The sequence below is a fragment of the Orcinus orca genome, chromosome 3, assembly GCF_937001465.1.
Source record: "Orcinus orca chromosome 3, mOrcOrc1.1, whole genome shotgun sequence".
In the NCBI taxonomy this organism is placed as follows: domain Eukaryota; kingdom Metazoa; phylum Chordata; class Mammalia; order Artiodactyla; family Delphinidae; genus Orcinus; species Orcinus orca.
Genome location: NC_064561.1, coordinates 163,015,050 through 163,035,973, shown reverse-complemented (window position 1 = coordinate 163,035,973; position 20,924 = coordinate 163,015,050). Strand labels below are relative to the sequence as shown.

At 32.7% G+C, this 20,924-nt stretch overlaps 1 protein-coding gene across 1 annotated transcript in view; it reads right to left on the bottom strand.

The window, feature by feature from the left end:
* Positions 1-20,169, bottom strand: part of CDH9 (cadherin 9) — a 123,159-nt gene extending 102,990 nt beyond the window's left edge. Inside the window, exon 1 of the mRNA XM_004276370.3 lies at positions 20,044-20,169. The gene's annotated coding sequence lies outside the window, so the exon portion shown is untranslated. The remainder of the gene's footprint in view (positions 1-20,043) is intronic.
* Positions 20,170-20,924: the final 755 nt, after the last annotated feature.

Here is a 20,924-nt window from a genome sequence, read left to right as displayed (position 1 = left end):
TAATGAAATAAATATTGTCTCAAATATCATAAAATGCCAGTAGAAATGAAAGCATGTTAGGGCATTTTCTTGTATTTTCATATTACAATCTGGGCCAACCAAAAGAGGGAGCTGAAGTATTGTGCTAGGTAGCTTGATTTCATAAATGGATCGATTTCACATATGAATTGCACAATGTGTTAAGATGTAAATTTAACTGTGTCTGATATTGACTTATTAACATTGACATATTATGGGCAATACTTAACTTATGGTCTTAAAACTGAATATTCCCCCAAAAGAAAAGTATTTTTTCAGGCATCATAAAATTATAAAAATAAAGTAGAAAAGACAGAAGGAATATTAAGTAAAATCTCTTAAAATTGAGTCTTACAAAGGAAGGAAGGAGAGGAATCACATAAGCCTCAAGTAACTTGAATCACATGATTTTTCTCTACACTTGTATAAATAGGGCTAATAATATTGAGGCTGTTTCCATGTACATAAATACAATTAAAAGTAATATGAAATATGATACATTTATAAAATACACACCAAGAATGTATATTTTACATAAGCAGCGATATCATTGGCAAAGAGATCCTATGTAATAATTATGTGTGGTTTATCCAGCACAGCTGCTACCCATTTTCCCCATACACTAGGGCAAGATACCATTATAAATAAAGGTTCATTGCCAAAGAAAAATAGAATCTGTAGTTCCTTATTACAAAATGTTATTCTACAATGAGATTAATTTAATTAGTGAATAGTTTAATTTCCTTCTTCAAAACATCATAAGGAAATCTGTAACTCAAGTAAGAAATCTAAAGGAGAGGAAATAATTTACCTATAAGTAATTAATTTTCATGTAAATAGATTGAGAAAACAAAATGTTTAATTGACTATCAGATACTTGTATTGTTATGTTTCCTCAAGACATTACACTGAAACAGAGTGTGTTGCTCTTTTGTGATCTGGGAGAACTTATCTTACACACTCATACATTTATTACTCTCATAACACTATAGAAAAAAACATGGTTAGGGATAGTAATTTCTTCTAGGTTTAACTGAGGGGTCTAGCACCTGAAGTACCTGAGAGATTATTTTTTGACATAAACCAATGACATGATATGCAAGGACAGAATCATTGAAAGACACCAATATATACATGTCTCAAAGAAATAACTAACCTATATTCCTTTTTTTAAAAAAAAAAATATAGTCTACTACAAATTGAGTGTTTTTTAGGAATTCATTTGATATTAGAATTATGCATTCTTCAAATGAATCCAGTTGTTGTCTTTAAAACTGGCAAACTGACATACTTTTTTTTCCCCAAAGACTGAGCAATTGTATTAGAAAATTGTTCCATTTCATGCAATCTTTGCTATAATATAGAAATAATTTATACACATAGTGTTAAAGAGCACAGTTTTATAACTGCAGAAATATATATATATATAAATTCAATCAAATGAGATTACACTATGAATTATCTGAACAAAAAATGATTTAAGATAAATCATTTCTTTAGAAAACTATTTCTTTTAAGTGGTTGATGTTTAAATGGGTTATAATTGTCGTGAATATGCCAACAGAATGCGTGAAGCAGCACAGAATGCTTGGTGCTGTAAACATGATAAATTAATACATTTCTGAATATCTGTGACAATAATAAAATTCAAACTCATATATTTTTTAATGCACAGAAATTCTGATATGAATGCAGGAAATTTAGGCAATATGGAGAAGGTCAATTGAACAGATGCAGTTGATCTAATACTAGAGGGACATCAACACACAGGGATCCACATCTCAGAAAAGGCCTTCAAAAAGACCAGGTATAAGAGCATAATCCAGCTCTTTAGATACTTCCAAATTGTTTTATTTCCATTTTTCTGTTTTTTCCTCACAAGATGGAAGCTTGTTAGAGAAACAATGGAAACAATAGTTTAATATAACTATTTTCACAAACTTAATTGACTTCAGAACTGAAAAAGCCCTTAGATGTCTGCTTATATCCCTCCATCATTTTTAAAATGATGAAATGAAATCCCAGAGTGGTAAATGAATACAAAGCCCCTATCTCTAGTCTTTTTAGTCCCATCCCTCGTTCTCTTTACTAAACCAGATTGGAATGTAATTCCACCATGTAAATTTTTGGCAATAATTAGTTAACTCCACTTTCGTTCTTGCAGATAGCATAGACAATTGGCATAAAGCTATTTTTCCTTCTCTACATGCAGAGTTGAGTTGGTTCATTCTATTCTTTCTGTAAGGCTTGTAGAGAAAGCCAGGCCCAATCACAGTGGTGAATTAAATGGCAGTCATTTTTTGCCTCTGGCTATTCATGCTTACTATGATGCCGTTTTTTACATGCAAAGGTATGAATCAAAACCGATTTTAAAAAGTATAATGATTTACATTGATAAGGAATTCTTAATCACATAACTTATTCCTGGAGACCTAGATTCTAGGTCTTGGTATCCCTACCTGTAAAAAATCAGTCAATTAAATGAAATGTCAGTTAGGTTCCTTCTTGCTTAATAATCCCTGATTGCATTGAATCATCCTTTTCTTAATTTAAAATCTTCCATCCAAGAGAGAGATCACATTTTAAAGGTAAACTTTTTCATTTAAAAATAGCATTAGAAATCATTATGACAACTTGGCCGTATTTTTATTAATAATGAAAACTGGGCAAATGTTCTTCCAAGACCAATGTATTTTTCATAAATTTTCAAACATATTTTTCATCCTCTGATAATTGGGAGCTTTTTTAGTGCTCTGTGCTTTTTCAAAGTGTGATTGTTTACATAATTTTAAACAACATTTCTTTAATGTTTCCAATATGTTCTTATTGTTACTCCTACTCTCTGCATTCATGATTGATCATATGGTATTTTTAAAAGCCAGTGAAGATTTCTTTGGAGAAAATATGTTGCCTAATCAAGTAAAATCCTAGCATTGAGCAAAAACATCTTTTTCAATCAATTATTTGGAAGTATAATTATATTTCATTTTCTGCCTTCTTTTAAAAGCTTAGACAGGGGACTTCCATGGTGGTGCAGTGGTTAAGAATCTGCTTGACAATGCAGGGGACTTGGGTTCGAGCCCTGGTCCAGGAGGATCCCACATGCCGCGGAGCAAGTAAGCCCGTGAGCCACAACTACTGAGCCTGTGTGTCACAACTACTGAAGCCTGTGCACCTAGAGCCCATGCTCTGCAACAGGAAAAGCCACCACAATGAGAAGCCTGCACACTGCAACGAAGAGTAGCCCCCGCTCGCCACAACTAGAGAAAGCCCACCCGCAGCAACAATTGACTTCAGAATGCAGCCAAAAATACATAAATAATGAGTTAAAAAAAAGAAAGAAAAAAAAGTTTAGACAAAGAAAAGTCCTGAAACATGTACAGAATATTATAACTACTTTTCCCCAAATACACTGGTAAAATTCCTGGTAAAATTCCCTAAAAACAGTATTAGAAACTGACAGTTTGAGTACATTCTGAATATAATAAGAATAGTGGCAAAATTAATATTTATTAAATGGCTATTATAATAAGCACTTTGATATACGTATTATCATAATCAGTCTTGCAACAACCCTAATATTACAATTATCCACATTTTCACCTGAGGAAATTGAAATTTAGGAAGATGAAATAAATTCATTGAGACCACACTGGAGGCAAGACATAAAGCTGGTGTTTCTGGCTCAAGAATCCAAGCTTTTAACCATTACAGTTAGTATTTAAATAAACATGATTTCTTCCCTTCTCTGTTGCTCAAAAGAATGGCAGGCAGATTTAACACTGGGAAGGGAAGAAGGAGGGAGTTAGGAGATATAGAGTTAGCATCAGATCAAAAGTTATAAACACCACACCTTCCAATGTGGTGTATGAATCAGTTTTATAATTAAGCAGTGTAGAACTTACTGAAAGAATTATTTACCAAAGCATGATTCACCCAAAATACATAGACCATTGTGTTTCCTTATTGAAAACATCAAATAACCAATAACGATTTATGATATAATCTTAAAACTCCAAATTGGGCATATTTTCATTTTTGTTTTATAACTGTAAATTACATTTTAGCCAAAATGAACACAATTTGGTAGGATAAGAAGCATATTATCTACATGTTATTTGGGGTGAGAATATTGTCATTATAATTGTTTATTTTGCACAAATGGTGTAGTCCTATCAATGTACATTGAGTACTGTGCTGACAGGTGCTTTTAAAGAAGGGTATCCAACCAGTCCTTGTGAGGTCAAAGGTCACTTTTCCAGCAAATACATTGTATATAAGGATGTAAGAGAATATGACTAGGGTCACCTAATTCAGATATGGTAAGGAAAATATTGAACACCAACAAAAAGACTGTCTACAGTCCTGGGACAAAGAGTTAACAGTTAAGACTAATACAAATGTCTCTGAAACTTTAACCAAAGATCATCGAAAAGAGATCAGAAAAAAAGAAAGAGAAGCCGTAAAAGTGCCAGAAAATAAAGGTAGGCATAACATAACAAACAAAATGATGAAAGTGGAACTTGTAGGACAGCAGATCCTTAGAAGTAGAGAAGAACTGTAATCACATAATTAGACTCCTTCTTTTGGAAACTATAAAAAAGTATGAAAATTATGTTCAAAATATAATCACACAGATTGAAGGAAGGAATCAACATTTGGAGATATTAGAGACAATTCTAGAACAGATCCTGCTGTCCCTAGTGCCTTCAAGAAGGATAGAACCTCCCTCGACATTCAGGATAAAGGAGGAATTCTTTTTCATTTTTTCCTTTGGAGAGTTGTAAGACTAACTGTCCCTTATCATTACAGATAATGATACAGAAATATACAGACATATATACAGGTATATATGTCCTCGTTACAATAAGATACGCTTTCCTGCCTTAGCTTCAGTGAGTCTTCAACTTACAACCAGGAGAAACTAGAAAACTAAAAATCTTGGACACTAAGAGTTGATATCTAAATATTCTATAGTAGCTGTCTGAAATTCCCACCACTATATAAACAGTAACATTTAATAAAAGGCTAACTTTATATACATACAAAGATGAATATTATATCAGAACCACTTGTTTCATGAAGCAAGAAAAAATGCAAGAATGCACGTTGTTAACATTAAGGTGAGAAATAGAAAGTGTCCACTTCACATTTTTATTAATAAGTTTATAAGTATCTAAGTAAGCATAATATAACAATCTAGTTTTTACAAATTAAATTACTTTTAATTAGAATATTATATAGAAAAAGAGCAAAATTTATTAACATGCCAGAGCTTTTGAACTTGCCATTTCTTCCACCTAAAATGATGCTTTTCATGATATTTCCTTCTCTCCATTCAGAACCAATTTAAATATCACCGTCTCAAAAAACGCCCCCTAACTACCTTGATAAAGTCCACCCACCCCTTCAGAAACTCTCCACTCCACTGCCTATTTTTTCAGCATTCATCAGTACCATATTTATCTTACTTGTTATTTGTATTACTCCCCAAGAAAGTATCTTCTGGTGATTAGAAACACTTGGTATCATGTTCACTGCTATAACCTCAGCACCCAGAAAAATGCTATATCATAGTAAATATTTACTAAATATAACTTAAAATAGTTTCTATATTTTATGAATACTAACTCATTTTACAAAGATTAGGAACAAACAATCAAATCATTCACCACAAATATAACTTCCAAGTTAATTTTAGTGAATGTTACAAGTATGCAATCATTATTATCTGTTTTTTTTTTTTTTTTTTTTTTTTTTTTGTGGTATGCAGGGCTCTCACTGTTGTGCCTCTCCCATTGCAGAGCACAGGCTCCGGACTCGCAGGCTCAGTGGCCATGTCTCACGGGCCCAGCCGCTCTGCGGCATGCGGGATCCTCCCGGACAGGGGCACGAACCCGTGTCCCCTGCATCAGCAGGCAGACTCTCAACCACTGTGCCACCAGGGAAGCCCCATTATTATCATTTTTGTTTGAACTACATTTTTCAAACCACAGTAAAATTCTTGTACAAATAAACCATCTTTATAAGCTCTATTCACTTTAAGTTCAAGAATACCATTCACTTTAGTTATTAATGTAATTCAAAAAATAAAAGGGAGAAAACCATAAAAATGATAGAAAAGGAAAGTTAAATACCCAGCATTAAAATATGTGATGATAGGAGATACTATGAAATTTTAGTACCATTGATTTCAAAGACTTTCATAACTCATTCATATCTCCAAGATCCATGTGTAATGTACTCATTCTAACTTTATCGTATTCTACCTATGATTGTAAATATTCTATATTAATTTCAATATGGTATAAATTTACACCACAAAATTTTTCAGAATATAAAATATTTTCATTGTATGCTATGTCAACTTAAGGAACCACATGATATGTATGAATATTTATATTCATAATGTTGTAACTGACTTCCAGATTTACCTTATCTAATTTCAAGAGCAATGAAAGAGTCATCAAATTAAGCTAGGTGTCTCTTACACTACATGAAAAGTTTCAGTGCACTTTACCTAGTTATAATGAACCTGAGCAATAACATTCTTAATAAGAGCAGTTATTATAGGATCAGAAGTGTCTCTTCATAATACACTATAATGTAGATATTGTTCATATCTTTTCTCAGGAAGCTTCAAGAGCGTTGAAGCATTAAAAGACTTTCTCAAACTCATACATGAAGTAGATAGTAAAACTGGCTTTTCTACTTTGAACGTCTGACTCCAGGACTTTGCTTGACCTTCCAACCATAAAATATTACCTATCTACACTTCCTGTTCATTGCATTTTATTATACATGAGACAATTTGCACCCAGAAATGAAGATAAACTACTAATAAGACAACTAGTATATACAGCTGGGAAGACATTGTATGTCTACTGACAACACCAATCAAGTGCATTTTTACTATTATTTTGATAAACTTGTTAAGTACAAATATTTTAACTTATAAACTGTTAAGCAGTCCATACTTTTTCAGGATGATATGAAAACTCCATAAATATCATGAAAGCTTTGGCCTTTCTTCCAGGGAACTTACACTAAATCATACCTAAAATATTTTTATAAAGATTTCAAGATAGGAGAGGGTGTGGAGAAAAGGCAACACTCTTGCACTGCTGTTGGGAATGTGAATTGGTACAGCCACTATGGAGAACAGTATGGAGGTTCCTTAAAAAACTACAAATAGAGCTACCATATGACCCAGCAATCCCACAACTGGGCATATACCCTGAGAAAACTGTAATTCAAAAAGAGTCATGTACCAAAATGTTCATTGCAGCTCTATTTACAATAGCCAGGAGATGGAAACGACCTAAGTATCCATCATCATATGAATGGATAAAGAAGATGTGGCACATATATGCAATGGAATATTACTCAGCCATAAAAGGAAACGAAATTGAGTTATTTGTAGTGAGGTGGATGGACCTAGAGTCTGTCATACAGAGTGAAGTAAGTCAGAAAGAGAAAGACAAAAACCATATGCTAAGACATATATATGGAATCTAAGAAAAAAAAATGTCATGAAGAACCTACAGGTAAGACAGGAATAAAGACACAGACCTACTAGAGAATGGACTTGAGGATACGGGGAGAGGGAAGGGTAAGCTGTGACAAAGTAAGAAAGTGGCATGGACATATATACACTACCAAACGTAAAATAGATAGCTAGTGGGAAGCAGCCGCATAGCACAGGGAGATCAGCTCGGTGCTTTGTGACCACCTAGAGGGGTGAGATAGGGAGGGTGGGAGGGAGGGAGACGCAAGAGGGAAGAGATATGGGAACATATGTATATGTATAGTTTATTCACTTTGTTATAAAGCAGAAACTAATACACCATTGTAAAGCAATTATACTCCAAAAAAGATGTAAAAAAAAAAAAAAGATTTCAGGATAGTTTTTACAGGCAAATCTCACTGATGAACATAGATGCAAAAATCCTCAACAAAATATAGCAAACAGAAACCAACAGCACATTAAAAGGATCATACACCGTGATCAAGTGGGGTCTATCCCAGGAATGCAAGGATTCTTCAATATAGGCAAATCAATCAATGTGATACACCATATTAACAAATTGAAGAATAAAAGCCATATGATATCTCAATAGATGCAGAAAAGCTTTCAACAAAATTCAACACCCATTTATGATAAAAACCCTCCAGAAAGTAGGCATAGAGGGAACTTACCTCAACATAATAAAGGGCATATATGATAAAACCACAGCCAACATCGTCCTCAATGGTGAAAAACTGAAACCATTTCCACTAAGACCAGGAACAAGACAAGGTTGCCCACTCTCACCACTATTATTCAACATTGTTTCGGAAGTTTTACCCACAGCAGTCAGAGAAGAAAAAGAAATAAAAGGACTCCAAATTGGAAAAGAAGAAGTAAAGCTGTCACTGTTTGCAGATGACATGATACTATACATAGAGAATCCTAAAGATGCTACCAGAAAACTACTAGAGCTAATCAATGAATTCAGTAAAGTAGCAGCATACAAAATTAATGCACAGAAATCTCTTGCATTCCTATACACTAATGATGAAAAAATCTGAAAGTGAAATTAAGGAAACACTCCCATTTACCATTGCAACAAAAAGAATAAAATACCTAGGAATAAACCTACCTAAGGGGACAAAGGACCTGTATGCAGAAAACTGTAAGACACTGATGAAAGAAATTAAAGATGATACAAACAGATGGAGAGATATACCATGTTCTTGGATTGGAAGAATCAACATTGTGAAAATGACTGTATTACCCAAAGCAATCTACAGACTCAATGCAATCCCTGTCAAACTACCAATGGCATTTTTCACAGAAGTAGAAAAAAAAAAATTAACAATTTTGATGGCAACACAAAAGACCCCAAATAGCCAAAGCAATCTTGAGAAAGAAAAATGGAGGGCTTCCCTGGTGGCACAGGGGTTGAGAGTCCGCCTGCCAATGCAGGGGACACGGGTTTGTGCCCTGGTCTGGGAAGATCCCACATGCCACAAAGCGTCTGGGCCCGTGTGAGCCATGGCCTCTGAGCCTGTGCATCCAGAGCCTGTGCTATGCAATGGGAGAGGCCACAACAGTGAGAGGGCTGCGTACCGCAAAAAAAAAAAAAAAGAAAGAAAAATGGAGCTGGAGGAATCAGGCTCCTGGACTTCAGGCTATACTACAAAGCTACAGTAATCAAGACAGTATGGTAGTGACACAAAAACAGAAATATAGATCAGTGGAACAGGATAGAAAGCCCAGAGATAAACCCACACACATATGGTCACCTTATGTTTGATAAAGGAGGCAAGAATATACAATGGAGAAAAGACAGCCTCTTCAATAAGTGGTGCTGGGAAAACTGGACAGCTACATGTAAAAGAATGCAATTAGAACACTCTCTAACACCATACACAAAAATAAACTCAAAATGGATTAAAGACCTAAATGTAAGGCCAGACAGTATCAAACTCTTAGAGGAAAACGTAAGCAGAACACTGTATGACATAAATCACAGCAAGATCCTTTTTGACCCACCTCCTAGAGAAATGGAAATAAAAACAAAAATAAACAAATGGGACCTACTGAAACTTAAAAGCTTTTGCACAGCAAAGGAAACCATAAACAAGACGAAAAGACAGCCCTCAGAATGGGAGAAAATATTTGCGAATGAAGCAACTGACAAAAGATTAATCTCCAAAATTTACAAGCAGCTCATGCAGCTCAATATGAAAAAAAACAAACAACCCAATCCAGAAATGGGCAGAAGACCTAAATAGACATTTCTCCAAAGAAGATATACAGATTGTCAGCAAACACATGAAAGGATGTTCAACATCATTAATCATTAGAGAAATGCAAATCAGAACTACAATGAGATATCATCTCACACCAGTCAGAATGACCATCATCAAACAATCTACAATCAAGGGTGTGGAGAAAAGGGAACCCTTTTGCACTCTTGGTGGGAATGTAAATTGTTACAGCCACTATGGGGAACAGTATGGAGCTTCCTTAAAAAACTAAAAATAGAACTACCATATGACCCAGCAATTCCACTACTGGGCATATACCCTGAGAACACCATAATTCAAAAAGAGTCATGTACCACAATGTTCACTGCAGCTCTGTTTACAATAGCCAGGACATGGAAGCCACCTGAGGGAAGGGTAAGCTGTGACAAAGTGAGAGAGTGGCATGGACATATATACACTACCAAATGTAAAACTGATAGCTAGTGGGAAGCAGCCGCATAGCACAGGGAGATCAGCTCTGCGCTTTGTGACCACCTAGAGGGTTGGGATAGGGAGGGTGGGAGGGAGGGAGATGCAAGAGGGAGGAGATATGGGGATATATGTATATGTATAGTTGATTCACTTTGTTATAAAGCAGAAACTAACACACCATTGTAAAGCAATTATACTCCAATAAAGATGTTAAAAAAAAAGATTTCAGGATAGTTTTGATCATGAAATGTATACTTTGGGCCCTTTAAGTATGTGGTCATATTTTTAAGACTCATAATTTAGCAGGAAAACATTAAAATATAAGATAAAAATCAATGGCTGAAGACTTGGATCCAAGGCTGAGATGTACTTGATGTATTTCTAGATGTGATGGGTTGGGGATAAGGGAGAAATTGTTATTGAGTGTATTCTTAATTTATAAAATTATACTTTGTGGAATGTATTATTAATTAAATATACTGTTGGCTAGGTGAGCAACTAAACGTTTATTATAACAATACAGCAAAGAGATATGAAGGTTTTTATAAGAAGAGTGGTTGAAGGACTAGATAGTAAAAGACCAATGTAAGATGTGACTAGTGTATATATGTAAGGATTTGGCATTTTGTCTTACAAGACACAATTACAAATCATAAAGACATTTTTTTTTTCTTTGTATGTGTTTTGGAAGCAGTGAAGAGGAATAGAAAAACGGTCTTGGATTAATTTGAAAAGTAGCTTTTAAAAGGGAGTTATAGTCCTACTTATTGTGTGCTCCCTGTTACGTATTAGGATTATTGATTTCAATTTTAGGGACAATATCAAACAAGAGTTCAATTCACACAGGACAACTAGAATGGTAGAGCAGTCTGTAAAATGTTACTTACTTTAAAATTGAAGTAATGAGTGTTGTTTATACTGAAGAAAAAATATAGGCTGGACAAAGTTTTCTTTGAATGCTTTTCTTTTAATACTATTACATAGGGGTGAAATAAAGATTAATACCAAGCAAAACTAAGACAAAATAAAGAGAGAATTTACAAACAGATAAATGTTGTCACTTATGGCAAAAGGAAAATCTCTAACAACTGAAGCTGTTTGGAAATAAGAGTGGTTTCCATGTGAAGATCTTCTCAGCACATGTTCCACAACAGCGTAGAGCCTAGGACGTGTAGCAGGTGTTCAATAATGAGTAAATTCAAAGGTAAGAAAATGAAATAATCAGCCAAATTAATTAACTACTACAAATAATCCGAAGATCTTTTTCCTGATAGTGAGCTTAAAAGAAAAGAATACAAAGAGTGCCTATAGGATTCTGAACAGACTTCTGCACACATTTAGGACACTACATTATTCTACTGATGTTATGAGAAGCACTGCTTCTACCAACACCTGCAAACTGTAAGATGGACTGTCATTTCTACTACATGGAAATGGAACACAAAATCAGCTTCTTAATGTAAAATGTTTGTATGTATCCAATTTGGGATTCCTGAGGCCAAGCAGTCAATATCAAAACACTGCCAACTTGTCGCCTCACACACACAACTTATGAGTATTAACATACAAGGATACAAGGATAGCCTTAGATTTTCAAGTCCCAATTTTTCTTAACGATTCTCCAAAATCCTCCTGCAGCTGTATTACGTGGCAGGGCTCCATTCCTGGACCTGCAGTCAAATCCACTTGTCAGTAGTACCACGTCTCCTTGTTCTACTTATCTCTTTTTAATGAATTGTGACCTTGGTAATATTCAACTCCCTATAAGACCCATTTTCAGTCAATTAGAAAATAAAAGTTGGGAGAGGTGGAACAGAAGAGAAGAGTTTCTAAAATTGCCCACAAATATATTGACCAGTTTTTATTAGCACCTCATCTAAGGAGTTTCTCATGTTAGAAAAGCTACTTTTCTATTACAGGTCACTGAATCATCTCCCCAAAGTGCAAGCCAAATTAAGGAGGAAAAGCACTGGTAGTTAAATATATTCTGTCTTGGATGTAGAGGAGGAGTGGGGCTAGGGAAAACTGATATGGAGTTAGAAGCAAAGCCATAAGTATGGAAACAGAAGTAGCAGCAAAGCTAAAGCTGCAGTGAAGGTAAGAAAGCACAAGTAGTTAAAAGTAGCAAGAGAAATAAATTATCACAGTTCATTGCATGGAAAAATAAATCTGCTGTTGGTGAATCACTATAGACTTACATTCAATTTGGAAGACGTCAGTGGGCAACGTATAACTTAAGTCTATTTTAGCCACCAAACAATTCAGAATTCAAGCAGAAGGGAAAGGATAAAAGAAGATGGATGTGGATAATTTCTTTCCTCATAGATTATAGTTATAGTTAAAGGAGAAAATAACATTTAACACTTTCAGCACAATACGTCACCTAGCATATTAGAAATAGTAACTTATTAATGAATTATATAGTTATATATTACTAGTATATCATTTGATATATCTTATCAGTATATTTTTTTATTGAGAACTTTTTAATCACATGTTAAAGACTAAAAATTCCTTCCATAATCTTACTGTATGCTTACTTTCTTATATATTAAATTGGTTAAAAATCTACTTTTAGCAAATTGACTATTTAATACTTTAAAATTTTTCTCACCATGGAGATAAAGATTAGTTTCAAATGGGTTCCTGTTGACATATGTAAAAATACTGGATGAAAGGTAATAAAAACATCAAGTAATTACATTTAGAAAAATGATATGAAATTGTAATTTTAATAAAATGTATATCCCTGATAGTTTATAAAACATCTCTTATTTGTAGAAAGCCACTGTAATGTATGACTATGTATAGAATTCTATAATGATTATTTTCTAAAATCTGCTTTCAGTTCCATATTTTATATAACAAAATGTTACTTATAAATACTTAAGGATATGTTTGTCCAAACCCACAATCTAAATAAAATTTTCATTCTGGGGTAGAGTTTCCTCAACGCTCTTTCCATAGGGGCTGTTTACCTACATTTTCTTGTAATTTTAGAAGAGTGCAGTTTAAAAATATGGTCATTGAAATATAATGCAAGACATATACAAGTGACATATTTATCCTGAAATAAAATTTTTTTCCTCCTTGAATATGTTTAAAGCTCAATTTCAATGTAAGCCTTCGATAAACACAGTTTAGTCTTGGGTAAAATGGAGCGCCATCTCCATGCTTGTGTTTAAATAAAGGGTTGCAGTGATCTCAAAGCAATGCTTCATTTGTCAGCAACAAACCACAAGAAGCATAGATCTGGGGAGACACCAGACATCCATGATAGCATTATTATTAAATTATTGTGTGACTCTGCTACTGAGTCTGCAATTGAATCTCACTACTTTCTTAGTCTCCATTCTGTCATTTGGTCTCCGTCAGTTTCAGTATTCATCTTTGGGTATAAGGAATTATAAACTCAAGCAGTTTCCTGATATATATTTATTTTTTTAAAATTCTATTGGAACAATTATCCTCTTAACTTTCTAAAATCGCAAAAAAAAATTCCAAAATTGGAAGTTTATTTCTTATTTAAATAAAACAGTTTTCCCTATTTATCTATTGAAAGCAAAATTTAACACAGGTCTCAAGTCCAAAGTAGTGAGCTCGAGACACCTCATACATATATGTGTGTATATATATATATATATATATATATATATATATATATATATCTGTAATAGATATAGAGAGATAAATATATAGATACAGACAGCACTGTTTAAAAAGTCTTCATTGTAATGAACTAAAATAACTGCAATATTTAAAACTGTAAGCTTATTATTGGTATTCACTATTTGTATTTCAATAGAACTCCCTATTCTAAACTGACCAAAGTTAATTTTAATTATAAAGAAAAATATATTTATTCCCAGTATGATAATAACTTTCTTCACTGTTAATGATTGTATCAGGTACCTCAATTCTAAGCTAAACAGAAAAGACAGACACATATGATTTGCATACAAAACCATATATATTATTATAATAGTGTATTAATTATTTAGTCTTTGGAAGAGTAATATTGTCAGAAATACAAATCTGAATCTTATTTAATGCTATTGTACGAAAAAGCATAACTGAATTGAAACTATATATAAAATGTCACATCATCTAGTTAAACTGGCACGATTAGGGGAGAAGAAAAAATATTGTTTCTCTTCTAACAGTTAAACCTATTTCAATCCCTGCTCAGTACATGCATGGCTGATTTATAATGTTCTAATAAGTTATAACATTTACCTGGTGAGTGGAATTAATACAAATATTTATCCTTGACTGTTTTATTAAATTATTATATATATGTTATTAGACATAAAGCAATGCTATTTAATCTTAGTATGTTTTTAATATAAAGAAAATTTGGAATTAAGCAAATAATTAACTTACCCAATAATACAAGAAATATAAAATGCCTATTGACTGACCCTCGGCTATGGAAAATGACCAAATAAATAAAATTCCATCATGTAATGTGCTCTCTCTCTATTTTATATAACAAATAAAAAACAATAAAGATCTTATTTTCTGATAATAATAATCTAATTTTTACCTAATATGGTTTGAGACAGCATTATGATTCCTACTTTACTTTCCCACCCACCATAAGAGTGGGTAAAGAGATTATAATTTTATGAGGTCAAGACTTTTAGACATTCAATGGAGAATGATTATTTCTAGTTACAGTTTTAAAAAATGCAAGACTAATTCTCCCTATTCAAAAAGTTATTCAAATCAATCATAACACACAAACTTTAAATTTTTCCAAAATTTAAAAATAGTTTTAATTGCCATTTTATTATTTGTTCATAATATAATATCCATAACTGCCTGACAAAATAGATTCTTAGTGTCTAATGTTACACCATTGTAACAATTTAAAGGCTATAATTAATTTATACATTGAAATAATTGATTGTGTTATTCCTTTCTATTTTCCATATATATTTTTTGGGTACATACACACACATACAGATCTACCTGTAGATACAGATACACAGAAATACATATGGATGCAGATGTATAGATAAATACCTGAAGATATAGATATGTAGATGTTACTTTGTAATTTGACCTGTAAGTTTTCTCCAATGTTTCATCTGTGGCTTAATTACCATTACAGTGAAAAAGAGATTTGAGTTTCTTAGATTTCTGATATATTCTTTGCATTGTGAAGTATTTATAACACATAAATGTGAATATTTTGAAAAATATTTTGTGCAATTATATTAAATTATTTAAGTAACCTGTTTGGTAGAAAAAAAATAGATGATAAAGAAATTACTTGTCTGGGGAAAAACCGCCTTTGAAAACTTTTAGGATTGATGGCCTAGTTTATAAAAGCAGTATGATTTAAATTATATCTTTTATCATAGGAAGTGAACTGTTGGTGTTTATTTGCTTAGATTACACATTGTTATGCTATACATTGTTGTCATCCTTATTATACTTCCTTCCTATAAATATTGTCCCTTGTTTTTTATGACTTTCCTAACATCCTGTTTCAAGTAAATATGAAGGAAAAGTCCATGATGCGTTGGATACTCTATTAATAATACATAAACTGTAGTGAGTTTAGCATATTCCAGTATAAATTCTGTCAGATATATCTATTTCTTACAGTACATTTAGGAACACGTTCATCTTTAAACTCAAAAATCAAATAATAACTATTAGCCACTGCTATCTCCTTTCTTTGCAATTGTAGGATTAATCTCAAAGAGTGATATGTAGAGCAGGCTTTTTAATTCAACCTTACAAAACAGTCATATGCTGTGGTGTTTCATTGATTAATTAGAAAGACCAAGAATTATCTTGCTCATGAATAGAAATAGAGACTATGAGAGCACTCATTCCCCCTGCAATTGATTTATAATTTAGCAAAGTAATGGAATAAGGAAAAAAAAGAGAAAAAAGGAAAACCTTGAATATCACTTAAAGAAAATATTCAGGTCTTCTCCTTTTCCCCACCTTTTCTCTTAAAAATAAATAAATATGTATTATACACACACACACACACACACACACACACACACACACACACACCACAGCAACAACAATACCTCGTGAGGTTTCCATTTTCTCTTCATAAGCAGTAAGATCCATTATTAGGACTTTTGTGTTTTGGGAGGTGTTTCTCAGTAGTTCTAATATAAAATGTCTTGGTTAGGCTCCAGAGATCCTGCTTTTATTCAGACACTTTGCATCGTAATGAGGCTGTAAGACCATCTCTTAGTAGTGCTAAATTTAGGGATAAGTGCATTAACATATTAGACTGCTATGAAAATATTTAAGAGTGCTATAAAGACACTCCTCACTGTGCATTCCTTACCATATTTTAATGATGAGGATAATGGTGGTTCCAGGCAGAGGAATTTGAAGTGAATCATAGGAGAAAAAACTTTTTCAGGATGTTTAAAACTATCTAGTAGTCAGTGTTTTCAACTCATCACTGTGTGCGTGTGTGCGTGTATACATTCCTAATATGATTCTCATGACTCAACTTTCACACAATGTTTCCACATGATGATATATTTTCACACAACGTTGACAATTTTTCATATATAATTTGACAGCCTTGGTTATGTAATCTGATTTTTCTAAACCTCAGTTTTCCTGTGCAACATCAAAGTTGGAGGTGGTTAAAACCTCATTTCTAAAGTTCTAGAATTTTATGTTAACACCTAAATAAGATAATGTCATAGACATTAAGAAGCTTTTGGGGATATATTTTAAGACACAACTCATTTTTGAAAACAGATATGCAAAATACGAAGAAAGAAATTGCTTTACCTTAGGAAACGTCTCATGTCCTACAATAAAAATAATCATATGTATAAATTTACATCAGGTAAAAACAAAGCTAATTAAAACCAATGTCCTTTGGTCCCATTTAGCATGTTTTCTTCTAGAAAATTTCATTAAATAGAAAAATTAAGTAAAATGCCTAAGAACCTAAGTAGAGTTTTTATAATACAATACCTCACCATAAACCAAACTTACTCTACTAATGTTACTATTTGATAATACATATAATAGGATCATATATTATATATAATTATTTATATATATATATATATATATATATATATATATATATATATATATATATATCCTTGAAGTCAGAAGTATAAATATTTAAAATATCACATTGGACGTTCTTAAAGTATCACACTCGGTTTTTTTAAAATGTTAAATTTATTTATACTTTAAATTTACCTTTGAGGGAACAAAATTAGTCTTAAAGAGTATAGCAAACTAATGAAGCATTTGTATTATTGCAGCATTTGTATTAACACTAAGTAATGATCCATTCTAGGCTCTTCACTTTCACAGAGAACAAGTTACAGCCAGCGTTTATTTGTGACACACTCACATGTATTTTTTAAATTAACTCTCAACTTAATTTATACTTTCTTGCATACAATATATTGCCATATTACTCACATATTTTATTATGTAATTTTAAGCACTGTCCAAAGCATTCTGATTAGCTGCGCCTATACATTGTGTAAATATTGTATGGAATGCGTGTCTGCCTCAAATCACTAAAAAGAGGTAACCCAGCAGAAATAAAAATCTCTGATTATTTTTTTTATTCCCATTTGGTGTATGTACCAAAGAATCGATATTAAACTGGCTAAACTTTGCATGTATGAGGGGCACAGTAAAATACCAAGTGAAATCTTTTCATGCAAGTTAACATTCAGAAGAGCTTCTGATCTAACATACAATTGATCAAGTCAAGCAACGTATCATTTAAAAATGTAATTTCAAAGCCAACTTTGATATTGTGATATTGTACACGTAGGCAGTGGTACAAGACATTTTTATTTCAATTATGCAAAGGATACAATAATGGTGACATAATTATGTGAACCATTTCACAATTGTTTTTTAAGCTATCAAATCGTGTAATAAAGGGAAAACTTATTTTTCCATCCTAGAAAATAATATTATCTTATATGACTTGCTTTATTAGTCCTACCAAATCTTTCTGACTTAAAGTTAGAAAAACTGACACTACCTGCTTCCTCTGAAGCATTTTTCTATTCATTATTTCCAGAATTAGATTTGCTCATATCATGAGCTTTATCTTACATTTTCTCATTTTTCAAAGCAAATACAGAGATGACAGTATTTCAGCATCTCAGCATATATCTATTAAGTGCATACAATTATTTTGTACTCTTCCTTTGTGAAAACTTCAGTTGAATCCATAATATGCTTGATGACAAGACTGCAAATGCATGTTGTTCATGTTATGTCCAAGTTCTTTGCTGCTATGTGCTGGAATAGCATGTTATTTCATTTTCTTTATTTTTCAAAAAAATCTACCATTCAAACCTGTATTAACCGGTTTTGTAGTTCTACACTTGACACAGCATTGTCTAGGTAATGAAGCAGTGTCTGAATCTGAAAATAGGATTTATCCTCTCCTGAATCAGTTAGAGGTTTTTAAATCATACTTTTTTTCCAAGTTAAGAACACTGAGTGATCAAGTTCATTCTTAGCTATGGCTGAAAATAGACGACACTGCTAATTTTACATATAAGTAAAGAGAGCCAAATGAAGATTTCCTCCTTTCATGAAAAGGTTACCACCTTTTGCTGTTATAAAAATCACTTATTTTTTCATGCTACATAGATTTCAAAGACCTTGTGAAAAAATCTTGATTATTAATCTCATAGATATATAACACAATATTAAATTACAACAAATCTCCAGAAAAGACCTCCAGTTTCTCCTCAAATCTATAGTCCATTACATTCTCATCTAAAGTTATTAATACAAATAAATGTGAACTCATCTACTACAGGTGATCACTTTTATGCACTTTTGTTATTTAGAATAGATTCTGAGAACACACACTGTTAACAGTATCTAAATGTAAACACTGTAGAATATTGATAACCTTTTAGTTAAAATTCGACATGCCTTTTTAGAGATTAGCGTGCTTGAAAATACAATTGATGCGAATGGTTATTTTAAGTATGCAAAGTAAAAAAAAAAATGCTCCATCAAGTCATTACATTTTCCATATCACTTCAAATAAAACACAATTTTGCCTTTGAAACTCTCTCCCTCCTGTGGTTTTCATCCACAGTCTTTATTACATTAAGATACATTTGCCTGCAATAATGGAGAGCAATTATAGCCAACAGATGTACACATTCAGAATATTGACCTGAGTGAGAACTACAAATATGTGAAGAAACCTCCTTCACCAGGTAAAGTGATCACCACAATCCTGACATCCTATGTCCATCTATATATGTGTTATTTTTACTGTTTGTGTATCATTTCATTTTAATATTAAAAATAAATCATTTCTTATTAAGACATGAAAAAGGTGTCTTTTATTTTTGACAGTTCTGACTCAAATTATGTAAACAAAAGTTATGAGAAAACCAGGAGTCCATTTAAAATTGATATAATAGTATACACAAACACAATTAATATGTGAGTAATTCAAAGCCACCAAAATCAACACAATGTGAAGTTTAGTTTTATTTTTATAATAATGCTCCATATGCAAGTTTGAGCTCTATAAAAAGAGCTTTGGTAGGTATCAGTTTTGTAAAAGTAAAATAAGAAGCAAACATTGCAAGCTTTTTCACTGAGCATTTTAATATCTTATTCAAATACTATTAAACGTTTTCTTACCTGCTTTTAAATGTTGAGAGAGAGAGGGGGAAAGAGAAAAATATAGCAACTAGGAGAAAAGCAATATTTGTATTACTACATTACAGGAAAGCAAAAATTAAAGAGCTTATATTGTCAAGCAAAGTAAATAACATTTACCTTGTTTAGCAATGGAATCGAGTTTAGCCCTGCTCAGCGCTGACAATTCTGGTGTTGCTTCTCTCTCATTCCCTCTCCTCTTTTTATAGTATCTTCACAGCTGAATCTCAGTGTGCCTCCCTCTTCCAGCGAGCATCACTTTTAACTCAGACAGGCAGGAAGCTGAAGCCAAAGGAACTCTCTATCTGATTGGTTTCCATTCAGCGTTTCTGTTTAATAAGAGACGTCCCTCACATAGGAAGATATTGCCACTGATGGCGCTGCAGGGCTCCAGGTTTGGGCTGGGGGAGGAAAGACTCTTTAGGCACAGTGATTTGCAAGCGAATAAAGTAGGAGGGCTCAGAGAAGAGGGCTTTGTCAAAGACCCCTGTAAGAGAAAATAACCCAGTGTTTTTCGTCTCTGTTAATCAGCTCTGCTTAATATGTTTGCAATTGGGAGAGAAAGGTCACAGCCTGTCTGTAACCTGTAAATCATCTGTAGAAAATATATATCACATGGAGAGTGCTGTTTCTCAAAAGGAATTTTGTGTATAGTCTCTGAAGAATTCACAACTACCTATTTCAATTTCAATATCAAAATTCCAAGTTCAAGGAAAAGAAAGAATCCAGATTATATTTATCAATGATCATGAATTTTTATCTCTGAGTTTATCGACTAAATAATCTTTCAAAAACAATAATTTAGAAACATCTAATCATTGATGTCTTAACATGATCTTTTTCAGTGAAGAGAATGATTTCAAGCATAATTTCAAATTTCTGCAACACTTTGCTTTTTACTTGATAATGCAATTGAGGGATTTTCACCTTCCTTGGAAACGTACAAATATAATTGGGACGATAGCAACATCACAAGAACTAGATGGTCCACCTGTTACATT